At 33.2% G+C, this 17,051-nt stretch overlaps 1 long non-coding RNA gene across 1 annotated transcript in view; it reads right to left on the minus strand.

Moving 5' to 3' along the window:
- Positions 1-3,408: 3,408 nt before the first annotated feature.
- Positions 3,409-17,051, minus strand: part of LOC117285998 — a 29,358-nt gene continuing 15,715 nt past the window's right edge. The window contains exon 3 of the long non-coding RNA XR_004517108.1: positions 3,409-3,481. This is a non-coding gene — a long non-coding RNA (uncharacterized LOC117285998). The remainder of the gene's footprint in view (positions 3,482-17,051) is intronic.

Below are 17,051 nucleotides of genomic sequence, written 5' to 3' on the forward strand. Positions count from 1 at the left end.
CACATGCACATGGGTAGATAGCTGTAGTGCCAATTTTTAGGTAAGATTTTGCAAAGTTTTTTTTTTTTTTAAATTGCTTGTATTCTACAGATTTCTTGGTAACATTTGTAAAAATCTTTAATTATCTTATGCATTCAGTAGTAAGCACATGTTTGTCTTTGACTTCACAAGCTGTGCACAGAATATATGGTGACATCTGTCATTATCTAATCTGTTTTCTGGAGTGTGGAAAGTACTTAGTTTCCTTCCCTATGTAATTAGTGGGAATCCCAAAGGAATATTTGTCTTTTCTTCAAATCTTTCTTCGTGATTGATTTTTAGTTCTGTAAGATATCCCATCAATGTTACTAGAATTTTTAAAAAAGTTACTTCTAATTTGATGAACTAGTTTTATTGACTGTCTTAGGCAGCTCTCTCTTTGACTACTGATAGGTTTCGAGTGAAATCACACTTATCACCTGAGTCCCAGTGAGACCATGATATATTATTTTTAAAGTGAGTGATTTTGTAAATGATTACAACCCACAAATTTGATCTCATACTTGCCTTTTGGATATGACAGAGATTAGGTTCTGGAAAGCTTATCTCTGTTTTGACCCTTAGACTCCATGGTGATGACACAAATCTGTTACCTTTTGGTTCATAAGGAGATAGAATGTTTGTTTTTTTAATGAAAAAAAAACTAGTATTTGCAGAACACTGAAATTATTTTCAAAAATTATATGAAGGAAAAAATTGTGTATTCCTTCCATGGAAACTCTTCTAAAGGGCATAAAAATATTTGGAAAGAGTAGCCTCAAATTCAGATCATCAGGGCACAAGAACCATTTGTAAGGATTTTTACCAAGGTCATTAGATACATTCTCAGTATTATGGATTTGAATCATTTCCACTGCTCTTTCATTGTTCATATTTTAGTCGGAGAGTCAGACATAAGCTGGGATGAGGATATAGCAGAATATGAACTCTGGGACGGAAGGTAACCAAGGGCAGTTGACATCTGGAGGAAATATGATCCACACTTGGAAATTTCAAGAACAGAATTATCCCTTCAAAGGATATTAGTATTTGAATTATATAGTATTATGTCAGGCAAGGAGAAAATGTATCTTAACTCAGTATATGTTGTGTAATCAAAGTGTGTGTTGGTACTCATCAGTGATTTGAGGACATTAATGATTTGGGTAATATTGACTATGTGGGGAAAATGGAAGGAAGATTTTCAGAGTCAGGTATGGGCTAAAAAATGAAATATTCTCTAAGTTACACTTAAGAGTTTGGAATTTAAATTTTAATTATGAAAGAGACTATCTTTAATCTTCTTAAGGCCAAATATTTCATTCTTGCTATTCATTGAAATCAAAGACTAGATCACACAGAAGAAATTTAGAATAGCAAAAACAATTCTGGACAACAAAGGCAAGGCAGGAGGCATCACAATCCCCGGTTTAAAATTATACTACAGAGTTACTCTGACAAAAACAGTATGATACTGGCAAAAAACAGACGTGAGAATCAATGGAACAGACTGGAAGAAGCAGAAACAACACCAAACACTCAGCCACCTTATTTTTGACAAAGGGACAAACAGTTTCATTGGAGGAAAGATAGCCTCTTTAATAAATGGTGCTGAAACAAATGGCTTTCCACATGCTAAAAATTAAAACTCTCATCATGCACAAAACTAAAATCAAAATGGATCAAAGATCTCAATATTAAAACAGATCTTCTGGAAGAGAAGAAATAATGTTTAAATATTTAACCTAGAGAACAAATCATTTTAAATATTTCATAACTTATGTAAAGCTTTCAAGAAAGATAGCCAAACTCTACTTCATTTCAATAAATAAAACAAATAACATGCATATCACCCCATGTGCTTGAAAGATTACCCTATATTTTACCCACTTTCCTGTCATTAGGACATAATACCCAATTCCCATAAATTTATGGAGGAGAGGTTTATATTGGCTCATGGTTTCAGTCCATGATTGGTTATCTCCAAAGCAGAAATGTGATGACAAAAGGGGCCTGATGGAAGAAGAAATGCTCAAATGCAGAAACAGTATGTTAGAAGAGTCTGAATTGGAGGAAAGCTGCTCATATCATGGCAGCCAGGAAGCAGAAAAAGAAGGGAGGATCCAAAGAGTGAACTATGTCCTTATAGGTCACCCATAAGTGACCCATCTAGTCCAACCAGATATTATCTCCTAACTGCAAGTCAGCTACCACAGCCCCACGATCCAGCCACCCTCCAAAAACTTCCAAACACAGTAAGTTTGAGGAGGACTTTTCAAGCACAAAATATAACATTTTATATCAAAGTTACCTTTATTTCCAAGGCCATTGTATAAAATATTCTTAATCTTCCCCTCATCTTATGGTTAATGGAATATAAAGACACTTAAATGTTTATTATTTCAGGATGACTGCTTCATTTGTAAGACATTTTATCATCTACGTCAGATTTAGATAGTACATATTTCTTGAAATAACTAAACTTTAATTGTCATGGTGACCACTTAAATATCTTCCCTAAAGAATAACACATGAAAACTGGCATTTTTTCCTAAGTATTTTATGATAACAGGGTGAAGTACCACTAGGGATCTTGTTCAACTCTCTACCATAGAAGATAATTTGACACATGCCACATTTTGGGAATGTGTCTTTTCTTTCATATCCCAGAGGGAAAAAAAGCTACTGAAAATATTATGACTATCATCCTAAATATTCTAGTTTGATGTACATGTACTCAAAATTAACTCACAAATACTGAAATGTAAAAGCCTAGCATTAACTGAAATTTATTCAATATTTATTGGGCAAATTCTTTGCAGCACAATCATTTCTAGGAATCCAGGACAAAGCAACTGATATCATAGGGTCTGGCAACCTGGCCTTATAGTCTGGAATATTGCAGCCTGAATATGCAGTTTGAATAAAATTGTAAATGTTTTTCTTGTTCAGAATCATATAGAATTAGAGAATATATTTCTTAACATAAAAGTGGCTTATATGCAGGCAAAGATTATTCAGAAATTCTTCCACAAATTTTATTTTCTACCATTGCATTGAAAGTACAATTATTCTGCAAAAAGGAAATGATGACAGTATTAAGAATGACAGGTGACATGATAGCTATAAACAGAAATAGTAACACATTTCACAATTTTAAATTCCAGGAAAACAAATCAGATGTAAGTCACAGAGAAATATCACAAAACTGTGTCCTAAAATATTGCAGACACTGCAGAACTGAACAGTGGCTCTTCAAAAAGTTAATCATAAAATCACAATGGTTACATTTCTAGTTATATATGCAAAAATGTAGAAATAAAGGTGTACAAGAGATATCTGTATGCCCTTACTCAGAGCAGGTTTACTTACAATAGTAAATAGATGCATGGAAATCAGGTTCACATTGATGAATAAATGCATAAGCATATCAATTTTCCCCCTTCATGGAATATTGTTCAGTCTAAAAAGGAATGAAATTATAATGTGATTCAATATGAATGAATCTAGAAGACATTATTTCAAGTGATCCAAGCTATACAAAGACAAATATCACAGTGCTTCTCAGCCTTTGGATATGATCAAGTATAAAAACACATATTACATGATTTCACATGTATGAATTACTTAGGGCAATTAAATTAATGGACAAAAGTATAATGGTGGTTGTTTGTGCGTGGAAGGGAGGAAATTGAGAGTTATGATTTACAGGGTACAGTTTCATTTCACGATGAAGAAAAAGTTCCAGGCATGTATAATAATGGCTACACAACAATGTAAAGGTAATTAATCCCACTGGACCATATATTTTAAAAGGACAAAGATAGTATATTTCATTTTATGCTTATATTGCCACAACTTTTAAAAAAAGTGAATGGAGTGTGAGAGGCTGCAGGCATAGTATTGATGAAAAGAAAAGAAAAAAAGAGAGGTGTAGCTATAATAGAATGAAAGGTCAAGAGGGGTTTGTTTTGTTTTAATATGTAAAAAAGTAGCATATATTTGGAAGATTCAGAGTGTAGCAGATACTGATGGTATTTCAGAAAGAAGAATAGTAATAACTGTTGACACAGTTTTTTGGGGAAAATTGGGCAAAACTGAGTTGTATTATTTATAGAAACATAAATAGGTAGTAAAGTAAAAAAAAGGAATAATTCATGAAAGTAATTGACACGAAAGCTACCATTGTCTGTCATTACAGGTGGAGAGGTGAGATCGAAAAGGAAAGCAAGGGATTTGACAGGTAATTGCCATTATTTTTCATAATGAAAGTGTTTTTTATATAATGATGGCCATATATACCTTATAATTATTTACTCAGTTTTGTAGATATGTATATGTGTTCTCTTCTATAACATTAATATTCAGGAAATTACAAGAAATACCAAGATTGATGAGTCAGGTAATTGTATCTAAAGTACCTAAAAGGTTCCCAATTTTTTGAAATAGGTAAATGAGATAGATAGGTAATTCACAGAAGAAATACAAGTGGTCATTAAAAGTACAGTTTGATGCTTAACCTCAATACTCATTTGAAATGTTAATTAAATTAGAAAAATATTTTTCTTATAAAGGTAGCACAAAATTTTAAAAGATGAATAATTTTGAAAGATAGTAAAAATATGGACTGATGCATGTCTTTAAACATTATGTGGGGATGGGGATTTAGCTCAGTGGTTCCACTGCCTGTCTTGCAAGCTCAAGGTGCTGAGTTGGATCCCAGGTACAAAAACAAAACAAAACTCATTATGTGGGAAGTTCCTTAAAATCAAAGATGGGGAAATCTTGTGACTAAGCAATTCTATTTGTAAGTTTACCTATCAGTAATTAAGGAATTATATGATAAATGTGGAAGTGTTTCCCTGCAGAATTAGTAATAGCAAAATGAACAAACGTGAAAGGAAAGAAGTTAAATATCTCACACTAGAAGATTGAATAAGTAATGTTATGAAAATGCTTCTATTTGTAAGTTTACCTATCAGTAATTAAGGAATTATATGATAAATGTGGAAGTGTTTCCCTTCAGAATTATTAGTAATAGCAAAATGAACAAATGTGAAAGGAAAGAAGTTAAATATCTCACACTAGAAGATTGAATAAGTAGTGTTATGAAAATGTAATGGCACACTGTGAACTCATCAGAAAACAAGTAGACTGTCCGTTATGTACTATCTAGGAAAAAAAGTCCAATCTATGAAAATGAAATTTTTGCAAATTCTACTATCATTTCAGTTCAAAATGTTTTATGTATTTGCTTGTACATTCATAATTGTATGACTACAACATAAAGACAAGAGTAAGAAAAAATTAACGATGATACAGCTAACATATATAACATATATCTACAATATATCTATAACACATACAATAAAAATATAACACATACACACACACACACACACACACATATATATATATTACTTCTCATAGTAGTGATTATAAAGTTGGAAGATTAATTCCTTTTTTAAGTCGATCGATAATTACCTATTTGTACTATTGTAATTAGAAGTCCTGCTTCCTTTTCATGTGCTTTAATGTATTTCAAATACATTAAGACAGAAAAGAAGTTTGGAAGTTGCTTTGTGTTTATTTATATTTTTTTCACTTTTCCTTTGGAAACCTAATATCACATTTTCAGGTTCTGATTTCAATATTATTTTCCTATTGCTTTTTATACATATTTAAATTTGATTTGAAATGAAACAAAAAACCCAAATTTAACTCTAAGATGTGCTTAAATACAGTGTTAAAGTGAAAATTGAAGGAAAAATTGGACACAAAGCTTTTGTACATGGGGAGGAGATGGGAAATGGGATAATATAAAATAAAAATTTAAAAAATGCAGTTAATTTTAATATCATTATCAAAGATAAAGAAAATTCCATTAAATTTGTTAACTATACCTAAGAATTTGAAAGAACTGCAGATTTAATTTTAGTTAAGGTAGCAAAGAATCTATATCCAAATATTTGTCTTGATTTTACTCTGGGAAATGCTAATTTTATTAGCACTAGTGATCATTAAAAATTTTTAAATGAGAAAAAAATGACTATAACATTACAATTAAAAAAAGGAGTCAACTTATCTATGAAACTACGGTGAAAACAAAATTCTTAATGCACTATGTCTGGCGTGCTTCCTCGAATTATACAACATAACTGTTTAAAAATTTTGATTTTCAGCCACCTGCTGCTTATTTATTTGAGATAATGCTATTAAAATTAAAAATAAAATTTCAAAAAAAGTTAAGCTAGCTTATATTAATGATTAAATCACCCATTTTAATGATCAACTGAGTAAAACAAAAATTGATTTGATTGCTAAATCAAAATAACTGTTCTGACAGTTGCTCGTATCTGCAGGCTTACCTTCCAGGTCATTGAAATATTAGGTAGCCACAGGCAGGTATTGTTGCCATTGATGGATACATCAACATGTATTTTTGCACTTCTTCAGAATTTTGTGAGGAAACTAATTTAAATGTAGTTCAATGAAAAATGACATGCTTGATGGCTTCGTGAAGTTGAAATTTAGCCAGGCTCCATTACACTTTGATACATTTTCTTTATGACATGTTTCCTGATAAGATGGAATAGGAAAGAGATTCCTCTAACAGATATAGAGGGCAAATGGGAAGCTCCACACTCCCTGTTGCTGACCTATTGATATCTCCTTGATTTGAGATGGGACTGTCAGATTCTCCAACTTGCCCTTTAGTTTTTCTAACTCCTGGCTTGTGTGCTTTGTTCAGTGATCCAAGCCCTCCTCTTCTGTAGGACACTGGCACCACTTGGCTGAAAGGCAGAAAATACCCGCAAAAAGGGCTTCAGTGTTGTTCTAGTGGACTCCATGGCATTCTTGAGAGCTACAACTTGTCCTTGCTGTTCCTCGCTATAGCTATGGATCTTCCTTGCTTGGTTACATATCATGTGAACTTCAAGTTCCACCATCAGACACTAAGACAGAAACGTTGCAGTGGCTACTTAACCTGCTCCCACAATTTTGTGAAGTTAAATCATTCTAACAAATAATAAGTTTATAGCTCTATGCTAGGGGTTCTTGATGAAGTTTGACTAATATACTATGATGTACACTGAAATAATTTCTTTCAATTTTTCACTAGAAAAATAATTTTAATATATTTAATCGATCACTATAAAATTAATTTTAAAGTTGATTAGAGAAATTGGTTAGATTAATTAGTATCTTCCCTATTAGTCCCTAAATGAAATTTGACTATCATTTAAAATGTTGATGAAATGGATATTCAGTATTAGGAATGAAAAAAATAAAGGTAAAGCAAAATGTTGTTTTGTTCTGTTGAAAAAAGGCCTGTAATGGCTTGTGTCTAGATATACCTCAAAGTATCACGTGGTCATAGGTGGATCTTTGCAGAGGTGGCTGGATCTAGAATGTGTGATGCTGAGATTAAGTATGCAATGCTCGGATCAAGTGTGTGTGATTACTAAATTAGTTCACTGATTGTTTTGGCATAGTTCTGCATGTGGATAAAGAGAAGGCCCACCGTGGGTGTGAGGGTTACTTACCCTAATGGGGTGTAGACTGAATTGAATATAAGAGACAGAAAGAGGGCTTCTGTTGGTTGCTTGCTGCTCACTGCTTTTGCTTCCTCTTGCCTTCTGCTTTCCATACCATGAACTGCTTTTTTTTCCCCCTCTGCCATGCCATCCTGCCTTAGAGCCAGCCTGCTATGAACTGCAACCTCTACAAAATGTGAACTACAGTAAACATTTCCTCCTTTAATTTGGGGTTTTGTGTATTTTGGCTAAGCAATGAGAAAAAGACAGTATCACTTTTATTGACTAGAAATAATGGTAAGATAAGATTTTTGCTTTCAATTATCTACCTCATTCTCACATTATCAAAAACAAGTGCATTTTATTTGGAAGCCCAAAATTAAAATTATGCAATAGTTGCTCTTATAACTCTACTTTATCAATGTAGTTTATCATATTAGATAGTTAATAATTTGGAAGACTGGATGGTCATACTAAGAGTTGAAAGGAGATGATATGAATTATATCAGGCCAGAATCATCATGCAAGCAACAACTCCAAAAGGTAGAGGTTTAAATGAAGACTCTGGGCTGGTAGGAACAGGTTCTTGGCATAGGCAAGAAGGGTCCACAGGAGCAAAGATTTTGAGCATGTAGAGTAGGGGCCACAAATAGGGTATATTTTTCCAAATATCCAGTGGTAATACAAAAGTATGGAGTTAACAGGATAATTAAAATCCAACAGCTCCCAAAATGAAGAATTTGGAAACAAGTTATTATCTCACTAATAATTTTGAAAGTATGATTCATTTTATTTTAATCATTCTCATAAAATATAATTTTGTTATATTTTATTAATCATAAAATAGTGTGACATAGCTAACATTTTACATGAATTAATTTTGAAATAAATTTACATAAAGTGTCTGCCAAAAAATGAATTTATACTTCAGGAAAAGACAAATAATAAATGTCTGGAAGCTAATGGTCAGCACATTGAGCACCTCTTATAATTGTAGAGTCCAAGGATAACTTGTACTAATCTCTTGTCTCTTAATCATTTTTATATTAAAATATATGCCCGTTTTTATTTTCTTGAAGTGTGTATACATTTTTGGTGGACAGTATATACCAGTCATTGGGAATTTTTCTCATAGGTGTGTGTGTATTCCCTAACTATACGTTTCAGATACTGCCTTTGAGTTTTGATGTATCCTCCTATTTTCCTTTGATAATCTCTACAGTTCCCACCCCCTGAAAAATTTTATAGTGATTTATATGTAGACATTCATCCAACATTATATTAATCAATGAAAATATTGAAATGAATAAGTTTTATATTATTGCTACTGTAAGTGCCAATCATTTATGATGCCACAGCAATCAAATAAGTATACAACCTATTGTGCTTATTACAAAACATCATATTTAAAAATCAGAGCACCTTTTCTTTGCTTCTTTATTCTTTTGCTGTGTTCAAATTCAGTTATACTTTGATAAAGATAAAGCAGGAGCTGAAAAGGAGGCAGTGATGCTGGATTTAAGGGAACAGTTTTTTTAAGTTTATTGGTACTTTTTAGGTATACAGTACAGTTACATTCAGCATTAGGACCTTGTACCTTTACATGATATATCTTGGCTCTTATTTTCTCCCCATTCACCTGCCCTCCCTTCATCCCCTCCACCCTTCCCTATTTGCAAAGACTTTGTTTCCATTTTTTTTCCTTTTCTTATATTTTTTCTTTTCCCTTCTTTCCTTTTCCCTACCTTTCCCAGTTCCCCTACTCCTTTGGGCCTTTTCTTCTCATTTCACATTATCAATTATACAATTTGAACCTAATTTACACTTTTAAATCTTCACACCAGTGAAACTATTCAGTATTTACACATGTATATCCTATTTATTTCACTTGAGTATAGCCTCAATATGCAACCATTTACCTATAAATATCTCTAGTTTCTCACTGTTTATGGCTGACTAGTATTCCATTTTATAGAAAAACCTCATCTTCTTTATCTAGTCTCCAGTTTATGGGCAATTAGGATGTTTCAAGTTTTAACTATTAGAAAGTGTGCCACTATAAACATGGGTACACATATGTCACTGTGGTATGATTCTTTTTATTCTTTTGGAAAGACACACAGCAGAGGGATACCTGGGTCAAATGCGACCTCTAATTCTAGGTTTTTGAGGTATCTCCATATTGATTTCCACAGTGGTTGCACCAGTCTACACTCCCACCAACAGTGAAGAAGGGTTCCTTTCTCCCCCAACTCCACGAGCATTTGTTATTGTGTGATTTCTTGATAGTAGCCATTCTTTCTAGGGTGAGGTGGAATCTCAGAATGTTGTTTTTAACTGCATCTCTCAAATGACCAGTGATATGGAACTTTTTCTCATATATTTATTTGCTGCTTTCACTTCTTTGTCTGAGAAGTGTCTGTTCATTTCAGATGCCCATTTTTGAACAGAGTCTTTAAATTTGAGGGGGCTGATTTTTTGAATTCTTTATATTCTAGATAGTAGACTTTTGTCTGAGGAACAGCTGGTAAAATTTTTTCCCACATTGTAAATTCTCTTAGCTCTGGTAGTGGTAAGGCAACAGTTTTGATGCATAGCAAGTTTCTTCCCATTACCAAATTTTGAGATTGATGGAGCACATTGACAGAAAGCTATATAAAGTTACTTCACGATTTGAAGAGAAGTTAACAACTGTAAACTATAATGTTAGTCTGGAGAAATGTTCCAAAGCATCCAGCAGAAAATATAGAGATGAGAAGCAAAAGAGAAAAATGGATTCATGGGAAACAAGAGTCAAAGCATTGTGATTTTTTAAATAGGAATGTGGGGAACAGAGGAGACAAAATGTATGGAGCTAGCATTTGAGAAAATAACAGCCAAAATGCTCACTATTAATGTTAGAGAACAATAAAACAGTTCAGCTACAAAGGACAAAGACTCACTAACCATGGATTTAAGAGTAATGCTGAATGTAGAAAGATAAAAGAGTAACAGCTTCAATATGCTGAAACAAGAATTTTCAATCCAATCATAGATCATTAAAGAATGAGAGAAGGGCCAGATAAAGAGGGGCCAAGGACATTTACTGCACAGAAAATTTCTCTCAAAGAACTAGTAAGGAAGAGAACTTAGAAATATTTTCTTCTCAGGAAATAGTGGTTGGAAAAATCTACTTTAAAATGAGAATACGCAATTAAATTAAAGATGACTTTTAAATTACAGATGAAAGGAATCCAAAAAGCAGAGAAAAGTAGAATCTATATGAAATATTCTCCAGATAGATACTAGGAAATTATAGGCATATTAGTTAGCATGTTATGGGGTAAACACTGAAACAGAAATAAAGCACAATTTACAAAATGGGAGAACTGTTAGAAGAAAAAGAAATTAAAGAAAACTTAAGTTTGTATAATTTTATACTTTATAGAAAACATCTACACAATGAATCTTTGCCTCTACTTTTTTCACGATGAGAGAAACATATCCAGTTTTCTGTGACATGGCTATGTACTGATGATATCCCATAAAAGAGGAAATCAAAACTGTTAGTATTTAATAAGAAAGAATAACATTGTTTAAAATAAATGTTTAATGGGAATTTTAATTTACAATGTATTAATTCTTTATGTTACATTCTCCTGGATTCACTCAAATGTAACATTGCCCCTCCTTTGTGCCACCTCCCCGAGTTCATTCTCACTGAGAGCAAGACTAATCATTTGCCACAACTTTGCTCAACCCACAGAACTTGTCAGGGGACCCATCAACACCATAAATACAATTGCTGACCCCATTTATAAATAGTTTAAATATGCTTGTTTAAATTTTATCTAACGATGATGCATGTCTAAAATTTCTGACTGTGTTTTGCACACTGTTGAAACGTAAAGGTGATCAAAACTTTATATATGGATACAATATTGCAATAAGCTTCTTTAAAAAAGATAACAAAAATCCAATCATTCTTCCTAATTTATAGTATTATTTCATGTTGTAAGCATGTCATACACATTATAAGTGCGTGTGTCATATATACATGTACACACACACAATTGTCTACTCCATTCTTTAATGATATACATTTTTCCAGCTGAGCCCCTATTAAAGTTTGTGTTTAGATGTCAACAAAGCCTCATACTTTTTCAGAGGTGCCTGAATCTAGAGTATGTGATTGATTCACGGTGAAGCTAGGCCTGAGGACACTAGGACTGAGGATGCTACCTGCCCTAAGTAGTCTGAATAAGATAAAAGGGGCAGGAAGATGCTGTTAAGGCCCTTGTGGCTTTTGGTACTAGGTGGTTACCATGAACTGTTTCTCCTCTGTGACATCCCTCAGCCATGTGCCACTTTGCCTTGGAGCCAGCTGATTATGGATTGAAACCTCTACAAACTGTGAGCTAGATAAACCTTTCCTCCTTCAACTTTGGGTACTGGGTATTTTGTCTCAACAGTGAGAGAAAAGTAACCAAGACAGCACCATTTCAAATAAAGCTGCTGTGAAAATTCTTGAATTATCCCTGAACACAGAAACATTATCAGAAGCTACACACCAATAATTTAAAATTAAAGACTGTGTATAGTTTATTTAAATATATGAGATACTGTGAAAAATGTTCCCCAGTTGGTTGTGCTAATTTGAACTTCTGTCAGCCATTTATAAGCAATTTCTGTATCTATTTTGCCAATTATACCAATAAAATTTTTTTGTTAGCTCTTCTATTTTGGTGGGAAAATAGCAGTGGACTGTGCTTTTAATATGCATTCCTTAACTAGATGTTACAGTTTTCTCTATATTTGGCCATCAATATTTACTTTTAAAAAGTTTATTTTATTAATACATGTGCATAGTACAGCATGTTGTGTGGAGCTGGTGCATGTACATAACACATCAAAGCAACAGCAAATAGCTCAGACATCTTACACATAGATAAGATCAGAATGTATAGTGACCATATACATTTTAGAAAATCACTGTCCAAGATATATTCCCATCCACTCCCCTCAAAATAACTCCCCTGGCTTCAATTGCATCCCATTTTCCTTGCCACTTTCTGTAGCAGTTGTTGAAACACTATTTCCATGAGCACCCTTAGTTACATACCTAACTTCCTCAGTGTTCTGAATCAAGAGCCGGTAGTAGCACGGTGCCAAGTACAGTGAATAAAGTAAATGAGGACAGACCATAATATTGTTACAACCCCGAATTTTCATGGGAAAGCACTTGTTAGTAGCACAACTTGTATTTTCCATCCCACCTCATAAAGATAGAGCATAGAACTTCCAAAACTACTTCAGAATAGCCAAGAGCGATGCAGTATGTGTGTTCAAAGGAAGTGGGAGTATTCTGAAGGGATTCATGGCCATGCGTTTTTTACTATAATATTTTTAAATAAATTTAAGGATTCACCATATGTTTTGATCATACCTCATATTTTAAACATCAGTCATATTAGAGTAGAAACCAAATTACTTCTGTGTAACTATAAGAAGTATGATAAAGATTTACTAGGCAAGGTAAATTTAAAAAAGCAACTTGCCTGGACTTAGTAAAGGATGCCTATTCTTTTAGGTCCCTTTGTCATCACCAAAAAAAATGTCATGGGTTGAGGGTTCCCACGGCTAAAATATAGGACTTAACTTACTATTTTAAAATTAAGTATGCAGGTTCTGTGAGTCCTATCTCAGAAAAAGAATTTTTTGGATGCATCGGTAAAAAGAAGCATGAGAGGGATTTATTAGAGGAAGATATAAGATGTGCTTAAGAGTGGAGTGTGGGTGCTCAAAGAAAGGAGGCACCTGTGTTACTACTTCTTAATTTATGTTCACAATCATTTTTCTTTCAAATAAAGTCATATACTGAAGCACTAAGAGTTTTAAACACAATTTGAGGGGGACGAGGCAGGGGACACCAGGCAATTGAGAATGCCCTGTAGTGATGGAACCGCCTCAGCCTGCCACACTGGAAGACAGTCAGCATACAGGCCAGGGATTTAGCTCATTGGTGTCGCTGCCTGTCTTGCAAGTGCAAGGTCCTGAGTTCAATCCCCAGTACCAAAAACAAACAAGAAACAAACAAAACCAAAAGAAGACAGTCCGCATAGTCCTCTTGAAGCACACATTAGACATTCAGTATGACTGAGAAGTAAACTATTACTTCATCAAAGTACAGATAACTTGGCAAATCTTCAGTGCTATGGTACCTTTCATTATCTTGTTAACTTAAACTTAATATCTCATGTTGTATTAAACATACCTATGCAAACGAGTATGTGATACAAATAAGACACAAAACTATTGAAAACTAAAAATTGGAGTTTACAAACATGATGAAAGTAGAAAAGTCTTTTTGAAAAATGTGATAAACCTTAAAATTATTCTCCCTTATTTTCAGTTATTAAGCTTAAATCTACACTGAAACAGTGATGTGAAACATTTTTTCAAATATTTGCTTACTGCTTTTACTCTTTGTCTGAGAAATGTCTGTTCATTTCAGATGCCCACTTTTGAATCGGGTCTTTATATTTGGGGATGTTGATTGTTTTGAGTTCTTTATATATTCTAGATAATAGTCCTTTGTCTGAGTAGCAGCTGCTGAAATTGTTTTCCCACATTGTGGGTTGTCTCTTAGATCTGTTGATGGTTTCTTTTGCAGTGCGGAAGCTTTTTAATAAGATGAGATCCCAGTTGTTGATTCTTTCTGCTAGTTCCCATGCTACTAAGGATTTGTTTATAAAGTCTTTTCCTATGTCAACGTCTTCAAGAGTTCTGCCTAACTTATCCTCCAGCAAGTTTAGTGTTTCTGTTTTAATATTTAGATCCTTAATTCACTTGGATTTTAATTTAGTGCATGGTGAAAGATAATGGTCTAGTTTTAATCTTTGGCAGGTTGAGATCCAGTGGTCATTCGAGAGATGCAGATGAAAACAACACTGAGATTCCACCTCACCCCACAAAGAATGGCTGCTATCAAGACATCAACCAATAACAAATGTTGGCGGGGTTGTGGGGAGAAAGGAACCCTTCTCCATGTTGGTGGGAGTGCAGACTGGTGCAACCACTATGGAAATCAATATGGAGATACCTCAAAGAGCTGGGACTAAAGGTTCCATTTGACCCATCCATCCCTCTGCTGGGTATCTTCCCAAAAGAATTAAAAGAATCATACCACAGTGATATATGCACACCCATGTTTTTAGCCGCACAGTTTGTAATAGCTAAAACCTGGAAACAGCCCATTTGCCCATCAGTTGGAGATAGGATAAAGATGTGTTTTTTCTATAAAAAGGAATATTACTCAGCCATAAGGAACGAGAAATTAGATTCATTCATAGGAAAATGGATACATATTAAGGATATACTCCTAAGTGAAATAAAAAAGTCACACATGTGTAAATACTGAATAGTTTCTCTGGTGTGAATAAACTGTAATAGTACATAAGATCCTAATGAGATAACTGACATTTTGAAATGGGAAGAAAAGAGTTAAAGGTGTAGCTAAAGTGGGAAGGGTAAGGGAAAGGTAATAAGGGAAAAATATGAGAAAATGAAAAAATGGAAATAAAGTGTTTGTAAATGAGGAGGGTAGGAGGGGCTCAAGGAAGGGCAGGGACAAGGGGAAAAAATGAGAACCAAGACCACATGTCATATAAAGGTAGAAGATCCCAATAACAAATGTAACAGTACTATATATGTAAAATATACCAATAAACTCCATAAAAGAAAAAAATCTATAGTGAAACAAAATTATAAATGTAATTTTAAAAATTAACTACAATGTATATATATAAATTGTTTCTCAACTTAATCAAAGAAAGTATAACAGCTAACTTTCTAGATGTTATAGAAAAAGATCACTTATGCTTTTTTAAATATAGTGTTAGAACAATTTATGTATTTCTAAATATGTTTCTAGTTGGACATTTTTTCCAAATATATTAATTTGGTCTTTCTCAATGTCAAGAAAATGAAAGGAATATATATCTATCTATATATAGAGATAGAGATATATATCTATATATCTCTATCTCTATATATAGAGAGATAGAGATAGATAGATAGATAGATAGATAGATAGATAGATATGAGACTGTGATATGAAAGTCAGTGTTAAAGCTTATTTGAATGTGCTAACATGTTAGGGAAGACTTTAATAAGCAGTTTAATATTGGATATAGAAAAAGGGTAAGGAGCTGTGTTTAGTTCATTTTATCTGGGCCAAATTTTTTCTAGTTTCTTTTTAATTGTACAATGGAGATGAAAATATTAATAACAGTTAAATTTTTGAGCACTTGCTATCAACCAGGCACCTTTAAGGGTTTTCTCTTTTTAACTCATGTAAACTTCTAACTTGACATACAGACAGCACTGCACTCTGCTCTTTCTTACAGCAAGAATGACAGAGATCTCACTGGCTGAAACATGGATTTGGGAGTGCTCGTGTAGGATAGATGAGGGTGTGGATGCTACCACAGATCCCTGCTGAAGTCTTAGCCCATCTGCTCTTGGCAGGCCCGGAAATTCTAGCACCAGTTTGTAACAGGGCCTGTATGATGATGCTTCTCCCAGCTTCATTTGAAGGGATTCTTCTTGGGTGTGACTTGGCTCCAACACCAGAAAACCATGCATAAAGTGTGGTAGAATTAAACTGTGGAGTAGTGCATGTGGAGGATCAGAAAACAGAAACACAACATACTGATTTGTATTAAAAAACACAACGGTAAAGGAAAAATATGAAACAATATGTATTTAAACAAACATGCAAGTAAAAGCACTAGAAGAGTGATCTAATTTGATTGACAACTACTTGAAAGTGCAGGCAATTAAAAGGAGGGAATCATATCTAAACTCCAGTTTTAGGGAGGTGGTATAACTCAGTGGTAGAATCCAACGCGACAAAATTTGTGTTTGATTCTTAGTACTACAAAGTAAATACTTGAAAAAAACAGAAAGTAGAAATTTGTATAAAAGAAGGAAGAGAGTGTGACACACTGAGAAATATGATTAACTTAGTATTTTGCCCTATAATTGTAATGTAAAGATATAAAAATATAAGTAAAACTATTGTTTTAATTTTTAAAAGACTGTTTTCTTTTGAATAAAAAATTTATGCTTCATATGGTATACGGGATGACATTATACACACTGATTTTTACAATTAATGTAATTCAAAATTAAACAGCTATTTTCTAGAGATTTAAATAAGAGTTCCATTTGCTCTAACAATTTATATACAAAAAGTTTCTAGGGAGCATATAACTGTACCTGAGACCAATGATATAGACTCATAACTCTTTACTGAAATAGCTATAGGTACAATCATTTGCTTCTAGAATGTACTCAGATATCAAAAAGATTATTTTAAAAGGCACAGAAAAGTTAAAGTATTGGTTTATATTTTATATGAAGGTATTGAATTCCCACCGTTAAACATGTGTAAAAATTTATAATTTTATCTCAAATTTTAGATAAGCTTTATACTTTTTATTTAAATAAAAC

This window comes from Fukomys damarensis, unplaced genomic scaffold, assembly GCF_012274545.1.
Source record: "Fukomys damarensis isolate Sample0158 unplaced genomic scaffold, DMR_v1.0_HiC HiC_scaffold_14, whole genome shotgun sequence".
Lineage (NCBI taxonomy): Eukaryota > Metazoa > Chordata > Mammalia > Rodentia > Bathyergidae > Fukomys > Fukomys damarensis.